The 11850-nt window shown below is 44.6% G+C and overlaps 1 long non-coding RNA gene across 1 annotated transcript; it reads right to left on the bottom strand.

Annotated features, from left to right (window-relative positions):
• Positions 1-1246: 1246 nt before the first annotated feature.
• On the bottom strand, positions 1247-10607 carry LOC125616271. The gene is made up of 2 exons (XR_007346906.1): positions 10159-10607; positions 1247-2891 (listed from the first exon to the last, which is right to left on the bottom strand). It is a non-coding gene; the product is annotated as an uncharacterized LOC125616271 (long non-coding RNA).
• Between the last annotated feature and the right edge of the window lie 1243 nt (positions 10608-11850).

Below are 11850 nucleotides of genomic sequence, written 5' to 3'. Positions count from 1 at the left end.
AAAGCACATTGTTATGACTTGGAAGAAATTAGGAAGGAGGTGGAGGAAGAGTGTTGCAGCCCGGCTGCAGCAAAATAACCGGGGGGTGACGAGCAATTTGTGTACATTGATACAGCAGGAGTGGGAGCCGTTTATTGTAGGACAGGAGGGGTATATATACATTCCACACAGCTTATCTAATTAACATAAACTAGATACAGCAGTCAACCAATAAGGAATCTTCACACTTAATGGCTCGCTGGCGTTACTTCACAAACCACTCCCTCTGGCAAAATGCCAGGCGCCATCTTGACTTGTTTACAGACCCTAACATTTCCCCCTTTTGTTTAATTTAAATAACGACCATAGTGGTTTTTACACAAACACCATAAATAATCTGCTACAAGCAGAAGGGGAGGATACAAAATGCTACAATACCAAGCCAATGGATGGCTCCATGCAAGAAGCCCTTGGAAAAATTATACCAGCAATGACACCATTAGCAAAGATACCGAGTTACAATTTGTTGTAGATTACAGTTTGTTGTCTCAGTCCAGGTAAAGCAGTGTCTCAATAGATTAACTCACAGTCCAGGTAAATCACAATCCAGGTAAGTTCTGCAGGCAGCTAGCTTGATCTGAAGTCTCATCTGGTTCTCAGCAACACTGGAAATTCTTCCACCCTCGTCCTCACTGGCACTGGGACGAAGGTAGGAACTCTGGCAATGCTGGCTAAAGAAAATCCTGTAGCATTCCACTAAGAAAACAACCATCCGAACAATTCAGTATATTATCTCAAGGTTTTTTTTACATTTGAAATAGGCCTTAATAGTGCTCATTACTCATTAGCTTCCAGGTGTGGGAGAACCATTGTAGTTACTGGCCTTGGAAATGATCAAACTTCAGGGACACAGGTAGTGTCTTCTGCCAGCTATAGCATCCCAGGCAGCCCCAGATGGCCCTGGGGAGTGTCTGGGGAGTGTTCCGGACTCAAACTGCCACTGGGCACAGGCAGCAAGAGCATGCGAGACTGTGCCTCCGGGTCAGGTTTGGATTTGGGCTCTCGAAGTGGCGTCCCGCTCCCTGAGTGGGGGGGGGGGGAGGAAGAGCCGGCTGCCGCCGCTTGGAAAGTCCTTGCTGCGCCATGACCGGCTCGCACACATGGCAGCCGCTGCGCTGATTCACGCACCCTCCGGTAACGAAAAGTATTCAGTAATAGCCTTTTGCTGCAACTTTTTTCCTGACAATCCTTCCTCCTCTGAACTTTCTTCTTTCTGACTAGAGTTCCTGGGCTCTTATCAACACTATTCTTGGTTCTAACTATTCTTGGTTGCACTGGGGTGCCTTCTTCCCTTAGTAATTTACTTCTCACCCCTTCCATATTTTCATCACAAAGACAATACAACATTTCAAGAAAAAACAAGACACAAACATGCTGTATCAATCTTCTCCATTTTCTCAAAATGGCCATTTTTTCCTCTCGCCCTATCTGCCTAGAGACGAGCAGATTTGCTCCCGTCCTATCTAGGGACGGGCAGCTTTTTTTCGTCACTTACCCCCAAGTGTCCCGGGGCTCCCGGTATGGGCCACCATCTGCCGCAGTCCGGCTGCAGCAAAATAATCGGGGGGTGACGAGCAACTTGTGTAGATTGATACAGCAGGAGTGGGAGCCGTTTATTGTAGGACAGGAGGGGTATATATACATTCCACACAGCTTATCTAATTAGCATAAACTAGATACAGCAGTCAACCAATAAGGAATCTCCACACTTAATGGCTCATGGCATTACTTCACAAACCACTCCCTCTGGCAAAAATGCCAGGCACCATCCTGACTTGTTTACAGACCCTAACAGAAGAGAAAGAAAAGGTAATCTTAACAAATTGTATTACTATTCATAACATTGCTATTTTATCTGGGTTTTTTTTTGTTTTTTTTTTTTTTGATGGTGCTAATCAGATCTTGAATTAAACATGAAAAGTACTATTGAGAAAAAGAAAATAAATTGACTGACATTTAGATGTAAATTTTTTTTCTTACTGAAAATATCTACTCTTGCTCTACAGGGTGTTTTTTTTCCTAGTAAGTTGACATTTGTAGTTTATTAATATTATATTAAAATAGAATATCCATTCTTCTTCTGAATGATATAATTCAGCTTAGCACAATACATTTCTTTGGGGTTATAAATAAAGGGAAAAGGGAGTTGAATTTTATGAAAATCAATCTGAGAACACAATTTATTTTGATTAGAGCCTAATCTTTCTTGGAGTTTCCCTTATTACATTGTAAGTCTTTTTATCCCTTAAATCTCTATTCATTAATACATTAAGCCAAAAATCATTAATAAGCATCCTGCCTCATTACAAATTGCCAGAGCTAGCTCTCCATGCAGACAAAACTTGGAGAGAACAATGGCAGCTTCTTTAACTGCTCCTGTTAACTGGCCAGCATCAGGTCGTTTCTAAGTCCCCAAATCAGGGCAAGCACTGAGTGTGCCCATTCAACAAAAATACTGCGTATTGTTCTGAGGAATGATCCTTAAGGGCACAAGTAAGTCATCTTCCCCAACGCTTTTCCCCAACATTAACTAGTTATTCTTTCCAATAGTCTGATGACAGAGGCCACCAGGAACATGCCCACTTCCAAAGAAGGAAACAGAAGTCAAGAGGGGGGTGGGGAGAGCAGAATCTGCAAAAATGGGCTGTGTGGGAGGTCACACATTGCCCATGTCACATTCTGATGGGAATAAGTGCCTTCCAGTGATTTTTCTTTCTCAATGGTCAATTATATCTCAGGGTGGCTGATTGGATCGATGATGCTCCTTAAATGGCCCAGGACTCTGAGGGTAGGCGGACAGGAACAACACTCTTTCCTCTTGATTTCAGTCAAGCTGGGCAGCCTCAGGCCTCCTATAAGGTGACAAAATTCTTAGAGTGATATTGTCAAATATTCCACTTGTCCTTCCTGGGGTGGGGGGCAGCGTATCCTTGGAATCTCAGAATGACAGATTCTTCTTGTCTAAAAGGAGCATAATCCATATCTTATCTTGGATGGCAGACCCCTCTGAGAAGCTGACACAAGCCAGATTGTGACATCTCTTCCCAAAAATATACACTAAAATCCTCCTGCACTTAAAATCCATGCATAGTACTTACCCTTGCCTTTTCTGATGAGGGAATGCAGACCCAAGAAGGTGCAATGATGTGCCTTCATTCATCTAACTCCCAAAGTGGTCTCCTTAAAGTTGTTCATTGCTGCCTTTGGGAGTTCTGAGGGAGACTTAGATCTTCCTCACCTGATCTAGGAAGTAGTACTTTGGTTTTGTGCAGTTTTGCTTCGTTTACCCATTTAACAATGGGTTATGTCCTCTGTGGTAGGCACGGTGGTGGTTCGTTCTTACCTTCCATAGCACTAGCCTCACAAACCAAAGGAGAATCAAAATGGCGGCATTTCCTGTTGATTTTACCTGTTGATAAAGTCCTAGGGAATAATCTTGTTTTGCTGCTGCTTTTTCTCAGATGAAGACCACAGAAGTCTCAAACAGTTCTAACTCTACTCAAAATGTTTAATGACCCTCTGGGATTTTTATAGTCAAATCTAATTCATTACTTGGTATTATGTTTTGGATGTGTGTTGTCACCCAAAAGCTCAAGTGTGAGAAGATGCAGGAAGGTCCAGAGGAGACATGACTGGGTGGTGAGAGCCTTAACCCAACCAGTGAATGAACCCCTGATGGGATTAACTGGGCGGTGGCTGGAGGCAGGTGGGTGTGGCTGGAGGAGGGGGCATTGGGGGCGTGGCTTTGAGGTCTCTATTTGTCTCTGGAGAGTGGAGTCTCTCTGCTTCCTGATCACCATGTGAGCTGCTTCCCTCCACCACACTCTTCCTCCATGATGTCCTGCCTCCCCTCGAGCCCTGAGGGATGGAGCCTGCTGTCTATGGACGGAGACCTCTGACACCCTGAGCCCTGGATAAGTTTATCCTCCCCTAAAACTGTTCAGGTGCGATCTTTTAATCACAGTATCAAAAAATCTGACTAAAATACCTGGTATCAAAGGCCCATTCATACATGTGAAACTTTTGACCAGTCTCATTTTTCCAGAGTTTTTGTTCTCAAAACCACTTTGCTCAAGACTGAGGCTGCACTAACTAAATCATTAAAATATGAATCAGTACTGTTGTTTATTCAAGTAACTCCCATCCAGAAACCTCTATATTTCTATCTATCCTTTAATGCCTGGATCACATCATCCTTTCTTCCTGAAACCTATCCTGATTTTTTTTTCATAAATTTCTCATCCCCTTTCCTCCTCTTAATTCTTATAGCTCATTGGGTGGTGTCCATGTGGGGGATAATGATTGATGGGTCTGTTTTGTCTCCTCATGTGGACATGATTTAGCACCACTAAGCACATCTCGGTTCACTGTATGCCCCGTCTCCCTTGGTGGATTAGTTCAAATGAGCACTAGTAAAAAATGACCTTCCTTCAAAGGAGTCCCAAATTATCTCTATTTTTAGTAATTGACTATTAACAGAAAGTCCAGATTATCCACATGTTGAAAGTCTGCTTTGAATGTAGATCCCTTGGCCAAGAATACGACTCTTGTTTCTATTTTCTTCCAACGTCCAGAAAACTCTGGAAGGTTGCCTTATGGGGTGATGGAATGAAAACTCAGACCAAACCAACCAGACTTGGGCTCCGTGCATAAATGTACATTCCATCAGCCCAACCCAGAGAGCATCTTCCATTTCACTGGTTGGCCCCGAAATGTCTCCTGGTTATAATTAAGTACTTCAAAGTCTTCCCGACACTCACATGCGAAATGATGTCCAATCAGATGTAAATCATCACACCGCAGGGAGGGGGAGAGGCAGGGACAGCGGTCATCAGCACTAATCAGAAAGTCTAGTCCCCTGATGAGGGTCTTCTCTTCTGTCCCTCCAGCCACTGAATTCTCAGGTGGCCCATCTGCTCCCTCTTGGTAATCAGCTAGTTATTTTTACCCCCATGCCTCTCTCTGGGTCAGTCGGACTATTTGGAGCAATGCATCACCCATTTGGGTCTCACCCTGGTGCCGCGGGAAGTGAGTGGGGGAAGCGATTATCCTGGAAAAGATGAAGTGGAGGGCTATGCCGGCCTTTGTATTGGGTTTTTTAAACAATGATTTCCCCCGATGAGGTAAGTCCAATAATGACACCGCGGGGTAACAGCGAGACAATGAGAGCTCCAGGGCTCAGCGTGGTTATGCAATGGAAATGATCTCCTCCTCCGGCTGTGCAGTCTGTGACTCTGCAGTGACTTGTTCTTAGATTGTCTTTACAACCCCCAGAGGAACATCGTCTTACAATCCTTCCTTCAGTTTGCAGGAAGCTGCCTCCCTGAAAATTACAAATGCAGAGAGGAGAGTTTTCAAGGATGCTTTCGTGGCGCTTCTAAGCGACACCGTCCCGCCCACCGGGTGGGCCTGGGCGGGCTGTTGGGTCTGACACAGGGCAGTTAGAATGTTCCTCTTTTCCATGTGCCCTTCTCGGTGACAGCATCTCACTTTTGAGTGCCCTTTCTCCCCACTCCTCCTTCCCTCCGGCCGGCGCTGTCTGTCTCCAGTGAAATCATTTCCAAACCCGTTTGGGGGGGATTCCACGTTTCTGAGTTCACCTTCAATGCCAAGGCCAGGCTGACCCTGCCACTCTCTGCCAGGGAGTCTCTGGTGTCAGGGCCTTTTCTAATTAGCAGGTGTCTCCATCATCTCTTCTCAGATTTCCCTCTGCCCTTCTCAAGAACCTGATGTCAAAGCCTCAGGGATGACTCTGCTCGCCCAGACCCAGTGGTGCGCATTTCCCAAGTCCAGCTTCAGCCTTAAGAAGGATGTCAGGATGACACACACTGGCATTTTCTTGGCATGTTCTCCGCAGACTCTGTGTTGGTTGGAGGGAAGTCTAGAGTGGAAGAGCCATTTCCTCAGAGGCTCCCTGAATCCAGGCGGCAACATGATCTGAGTCTTGAAATGTTTATCCTCTCCCGTGTTTCCTGTCGTGAACCCTTCCCGGGGCCCTTTCTGCGTTGTCCACACTGCCACATGTGGAACTTCACTTTTAAGTGTGTCTGTCCATGTGGAGATGGGAAGAGACAGAGGAGGCACGTGCGCACGCCCAGATCCTCTGTTCCTTCTTTTCATCTGCTAATTCCCTGCACGCTCGGCTGTTCTCATGAGGGGTGATATCACCCAACAGCTGTCTCAGGCTGGAAATGAAATGCTTGTAGAACCTCGGTCTTTTGTCTTACCTACTTAAAGGCTGACTCTTTTCCAAAATACCCAAACGAGAAAAGAATGCTTGGCTTCCTTCAGTGCAAAATTACTTCTGTAACTTTTTTTTTTTTTTTTTTGNCTGAGCCACATCCCCAGCCCATATATACATATATATATATATATATATATATATATATATATATACACACACACACATTTTTTTTCTTTTAATCAAAAGATGGGGTCTCACTGAGTTGCTCAGTACCTTGCTAAGTTGCCAAGATTGACTTTGAAATCATGATCCTCCTGCTTCAGCCTCCCAAACTAACAGGCGTGTGCCACAACATCAGGCAATGATTCTTATAACTTTAAAGAAATTGTTTTGCAGCCTGTTCTCTTAATGTTTGTTTTAACTTCCCCTAATTCTGAATTTGCTTTGGAGAATCATTAATTGTGATTGTTTGGATATCAGCTGATATGTCTAGAATTTGATTTTAACAAAAAGAAAGAGAAAATTTGGATTTTGTAAAAATTTGTTTTTCCCATCTGCTGTTTTTGGATAGAAAATAGATAGAAAGAAAGGATATTTTACCTACCCAGTGTCCTCTGGTTGACCTGGACCAAAACTTTAAAACCTCATATCATGCAGATTTGTTGGTTAGCATCTGGGTTCATTAAACACAATGATCTCTCTCTCTCTCTCTCTCTCTCTCTCTCTCTCTCTTTTGTTCTATACAATTAATCTGGTTATTTACTAATTATTCTTTGATCTTCCTCTTACAAAAACAATACGCCACTATCACCAAAAATTGTGTCCTCATTAAACCTTTATTTCTGAGATTCTACCTGATCTTCTATCCTGATGTTTTGGGCCTCTGTCCTCATTACAATAGCCATTTCCTGATCTTTCCTTCTCTTTGAGCCATTTATTTATTTATTTATACTGGGAATTAAACCCAGGGGCACTAAACCACTGAGCCTCAACTCTTTTTATTTATTTATTTAATTTAGAGACAGGGTCTCATTGAGTTGCTTAGGGCATCACTAAGTTGCTGAGGCTGGCTTTGAATTCTCTATCCTCCTGCCTCAGCCTCCCGAGCTGCTGGGATTACAGATGTGTGCACCACCGCACCTGGCCTTGAGCATTTTTCAAACCCTCTTTGTTCTTTGAGAGATGCGTGTGTGGGAGAGTGAGAATATGTCTGTCAAGAAGCTCTCCTGACATCCCCAGACTGCCACCAGTTCATGGTGGGAACAAGCAAATACTGCTTCCAGCTCAACACAGCCTTGCAAACTAAATAAACCCATTCAACAACAGCTAGGCAAGAAGAATAGTTCCAAAACTTTCATACCTCTTGACATAATGTCTGCTCATCAAAACTGAGGTTTGTGTTTTGCTTGTCTCTTTTTTCCATTTTTGGTCATTCACTTTTATTGCATCTTAAAAAATGCATTGGGCAGGCCGGGCACAGTGTCTCAGGAGGCTGAGGCAGGAGGATGGCGAATTCAAAGCCAGCCTCAGCAACTTAGTGAGGCCCTAAGCAACTCAGTTCCTAAATAAAATACGAAATAGGGCCGGGGATGTGGCTCAGTGGTGAAGTGCTCCTGGGTTCAATCCCTGGTACAAAAGAAAAAAAAAATGCAGTGGGAATTACAAGATTAAAAATAAATAACCAAGCAAATGAAATAAAACAACAGAAGAGGTCCTTCGCCTCCCTTCATTTGAAAACTGATGTCGCTAGCCTCAGATCCCTCTCTGAATTGGAGCCTGCCTATCTTTCACCTGCTAGTTTGAGCATCCTGTGGGATCGACCCTTCCAGAACTCACCAACAGTTACGATAACCCCTATAGCACACTCGTTCCCTGGAGGCCACCTCCCTCCTCCACAAGGAGGCTTAGAGTTGACCCCATATGTCTGCTCAGGGCCTAGAGTGTTGCTTCCACTGGGTCTTTGCCTTGCAAATGCCAGGCGAGGCTTGTGAATAATCAAGAAAAGCTTTTCTGGCTCCCAGCCAACCTCAAAGCTGCTGATGACATCACGGGCCACACTATTGAAATCGTTTTCCTGGGTCGTATATAGACGTTGACACACACGATTGTACTTTTTTCTCCTCTCGTGCCAAGATTGTCTACGGATGTCAAACTTTCCTGTTGCGCGTGGGTACAAGCTGTGATGTTGCCCTTCCCGGTAGCGGTAAGAGGAAAATTATGAACCACCTGCCCTGGGAGAGGAAGCGTCTATTCAAACTGCAGTTGCTGGGGGCCAGCAAAATAGCCACCTCCTTCCTACCAGGAATAGCCCGCCACAGGGTGTTTGGATTGGCATGACGGCAGGATGCCTGGCAGAGGGCACCATTGACATTTCACCTACCCCACGAGCACTTTGGGAGAGAGTTGGCTACGTGTATTTGCCCAGAAGTCAGGTTTTGTTTGTTGATTGCGCCTTTAATTCATAACAAATGCCTTGAAGGTGAGGCACAAGCGACATTGGAAGCCTTCTACAAATTCTGATAGTCACTGTGCAAGGCTTGCTCTATATTTTTTCCCCTCCTGCTTCAGCAATGATTGGTTGGAATGGAAGACACACCACAGAGAACCAGAGAGCTGCAAGGGGCGAATTCCTCTCTCATTTTACAGATGGGAAAAGGTAAGGTCGCTGATTTGCCCAAGATGAGATTCAAGAAATACAACCTGGATGGCAGGACTGTCCGTTTTGATTTTCTTTTTGTTTTGCACACTTTTGATGGAAAGAGAATAACATCTACAAACAAGTCACAGGTGATCATTGGAAAACTCAACACAGTCTCATTCCCTAAATGCACCCATGCAGCCAGCACCAGAAGCAAAACAAGCTGGCACCCCCAAAGTCTCCAGAATGCACCCCGGCCTTCCCTCTCTGCCAAGGGGGACTACTGTCCTGCCATCTAATATCCTGTGTTGGGTTTGCTCGTTAAGGAACTTCATAAAGATGTAATTACACGGTGTGTTCCTCTTGTACCTAACTTCCCTCATTCAACACTATTGGTGAGATCCCTCCAAATTGCCAGGTAGAGTTTTTTTTTTTTTCCTATGATTCATTGTTTTAGTATTAGGGATGGAACCCAGGGGTGGTTTATTACCCCTGAGCCACATCCCCAGCCCTTCTTATTTTTGAGACAGGGTCTTTCCAAGTTGCCTAGGCTGGCCTCCGACTTATGGTCCTCCTGCCTCAGCCTCCTGAGTGGCTGGGATGACAGGTGCACCACCGTGCCTGAGGGTCACATGCATTTATTTGCCAGCTCTGATTTTCACTCCCTTGGGTCGATATCATGTTACTTTTATTTTCAATTGTTTGTGGACATTTATGTGGTTTCCAATTTGTGTCTCTTATAAATAGTGCTGCTAAGGTCATTTTATGTCTGTTGGTGCATATATGCATAATAAGATTGTTATTTATTCATTTTTCGGGGGGAGGGTACCAGGGATTGAACTCAGGGGCACTCAAACACTGAGCCCCATCCCCAGCCCTATTTTGTATTTTATTTAGAGACAGGGTCTCACTGAGTTGCTTAGGGCCTCACTGAGTTGCTGAGGCTGGCTTTGAACTTGAGCCACTGGGATTACAGATGTGTAATGTGACACCACACCTGGCCCAAAAACTGTGGATAGAAGAATGCACAAAGTTGGCACAAGTTAAGCTGTATGAGATTGTCACCACGGCCCTGTGCCAACCATCTGCATAGGACCAGTTGAAGGACTGCAGTAGCCATGTGACAGTCATCAATTCAGTATTTATGATTGGGACTATTGCAAGTATTCTCAAAACCCAAAATGAACAGTAGCCTGACATTTATAATAACAAAAAATGTTGGGTTCTTGGCTTTCATTTTTCCTTACATTTAATTATACAAGCGATACATAAATACATTCCTGTCCTATAAATTTACCTACTAACAGCAGGAAAACTAGCATATAGATGCCATGATTCCAAAGATTATTTTCCTCTCTTCTTCACAAAGTAGCATCAGTGTCTGGAAGAGAAGATGACATTTTGTTAGTGTTTTAACATTTTAAAGCAATTTGTTGAATGAATCAACAATAGAAGGTCCTCTTGGTCTTTGTTCTCCATCCCTAGACGTGATATCATCTCTGATTTTGGAAAATACCTTTCCACTACTTTTTTCTACATCCTGGTTTGTTTGTGTGTCTGTGTTTATATCATTGGATGATATCATGGTTTAAAAATTTAACTATGTGCTTTACTATTTTCTTTTATTCTCAGTACTTAGAGATTTATTTTGTATGAGCTGTGTAATATCCCATGGTATGGATTTACTACATTCCTGCTATCTCCAGTTTCTTGGAACCACAAATGCAGTGAACATTCTATTTTTTGGTGGGGGATAACCAGAGATTGAACTCAGGGGCACTCAACCACTGAGCCCCCTCCCCAGCCCTATTTTGTATTTTATTTAGAGACAGGGTCTCACTGAGTCCCTTAGCAGCCTCGCTATTGCTGAGGCTGGCTTTGAACTCACGATCCTCCTGCCTCAGCCTCCCAAGCCTCTGGGATTTCAGGCATGGGCCACCGCGCGCCCAGCTTGAGTCAGTTTTGATTGGATCCTTGATGGAGTTTTGATTTGAAGCTTAGAACAGGTTCAAGATCTTTCCTGGTCTTAGGTCTGCGAAGATCATTCTTTATGCCTTGCACAGTCTGACTGTGAGTTTTAATCTGCACTTTGCGCAGAAGAAGCCACACTGGCCTTTAATGTGGATCTCATGCACAGCTCCTTGCAGGATTTGAGTCTGGGACATACAAATGTTGAACACTGAGCAAACAGACACCACCAGACCACTTAATTCCCTATGAATTTTTTTACTCAAAGCATGAATTGGCACAAGTTTGCTCCGAGCCTGGCCTCCAGCCTGGCTGACATTTCTGTCCTGTCACCTTGCCAGGACATTTCTTCAGCGGGAATACAATCAAAAGGGAGGCTTGGTCCCAGGAGCTGGCAGAGCCAGGAGGGCCAGAGTGGGTCCAGGTTTCTATTGTCCCACAAGAACCTCGCCTTCTAGGCTGAGACTCAGGCCCTCTCCCCATCGGCCTCATTCAGGATGGAGTGACCAGAGGTGCCCAGGGAGGAAGCCTGGGCAATGGGGTCAGGTATGGTTTCCTTTCTTCTCAGCCCTCCACACGTCCTGTTCTGTGAGGCCTCGCTCTGCTGGGTTTGGCTGATGGGGTGGATTCAATGCCAGTGGATCCATCGGGCACCACTGCAGAGAGCCTGGGGGCAGATTTTCCTGTATCATGACTTACTCCTGAGGGGCTTGTCCACATGGTTCTCCCTCACGATGAGATGAAGACATGGCTTTGAGTTCAGAATGCAAGTGTGGATGGAACTGGAGACTATCATGCTAAGTGGAATAAGCCAATCCCAAACACCACAGGCTGAATGTTCTCTCTGATTTGTGGATGCCAACCCAAAACAGGGAGGACGGCGAGGGCAATAATAGAAATCCACTGGATTAGACAAAGGGAAATGAAGGGAAGGGTGGGGGAGGGGAATAGGAAAGACAGTAGAATGAATGAGATGTCACTTTCCTGCCTTGTATCTGGATACCTGACCCGGTTAACTCCA

Source organism: Marmota marmota, unplaced genomic scaffold (genome assembly GCF_001458135.2).
Source record: "Marmota marmota marmota unplaced genomic scaffold, marMar, whole genome shotgun sequence".
Taxonomy (NCBI): domain Eukaryota; kingdom Metazoa; phylum Chordata; class Mammalia; order Rodentia; family Sciuridae; genus Marmota; species Marmota marmota.
The sequence above is the reverse complement of the archived record's forward strand: the minus strand, read 5'-3'. Positions and strand labels throughout refer to the sequence as shown.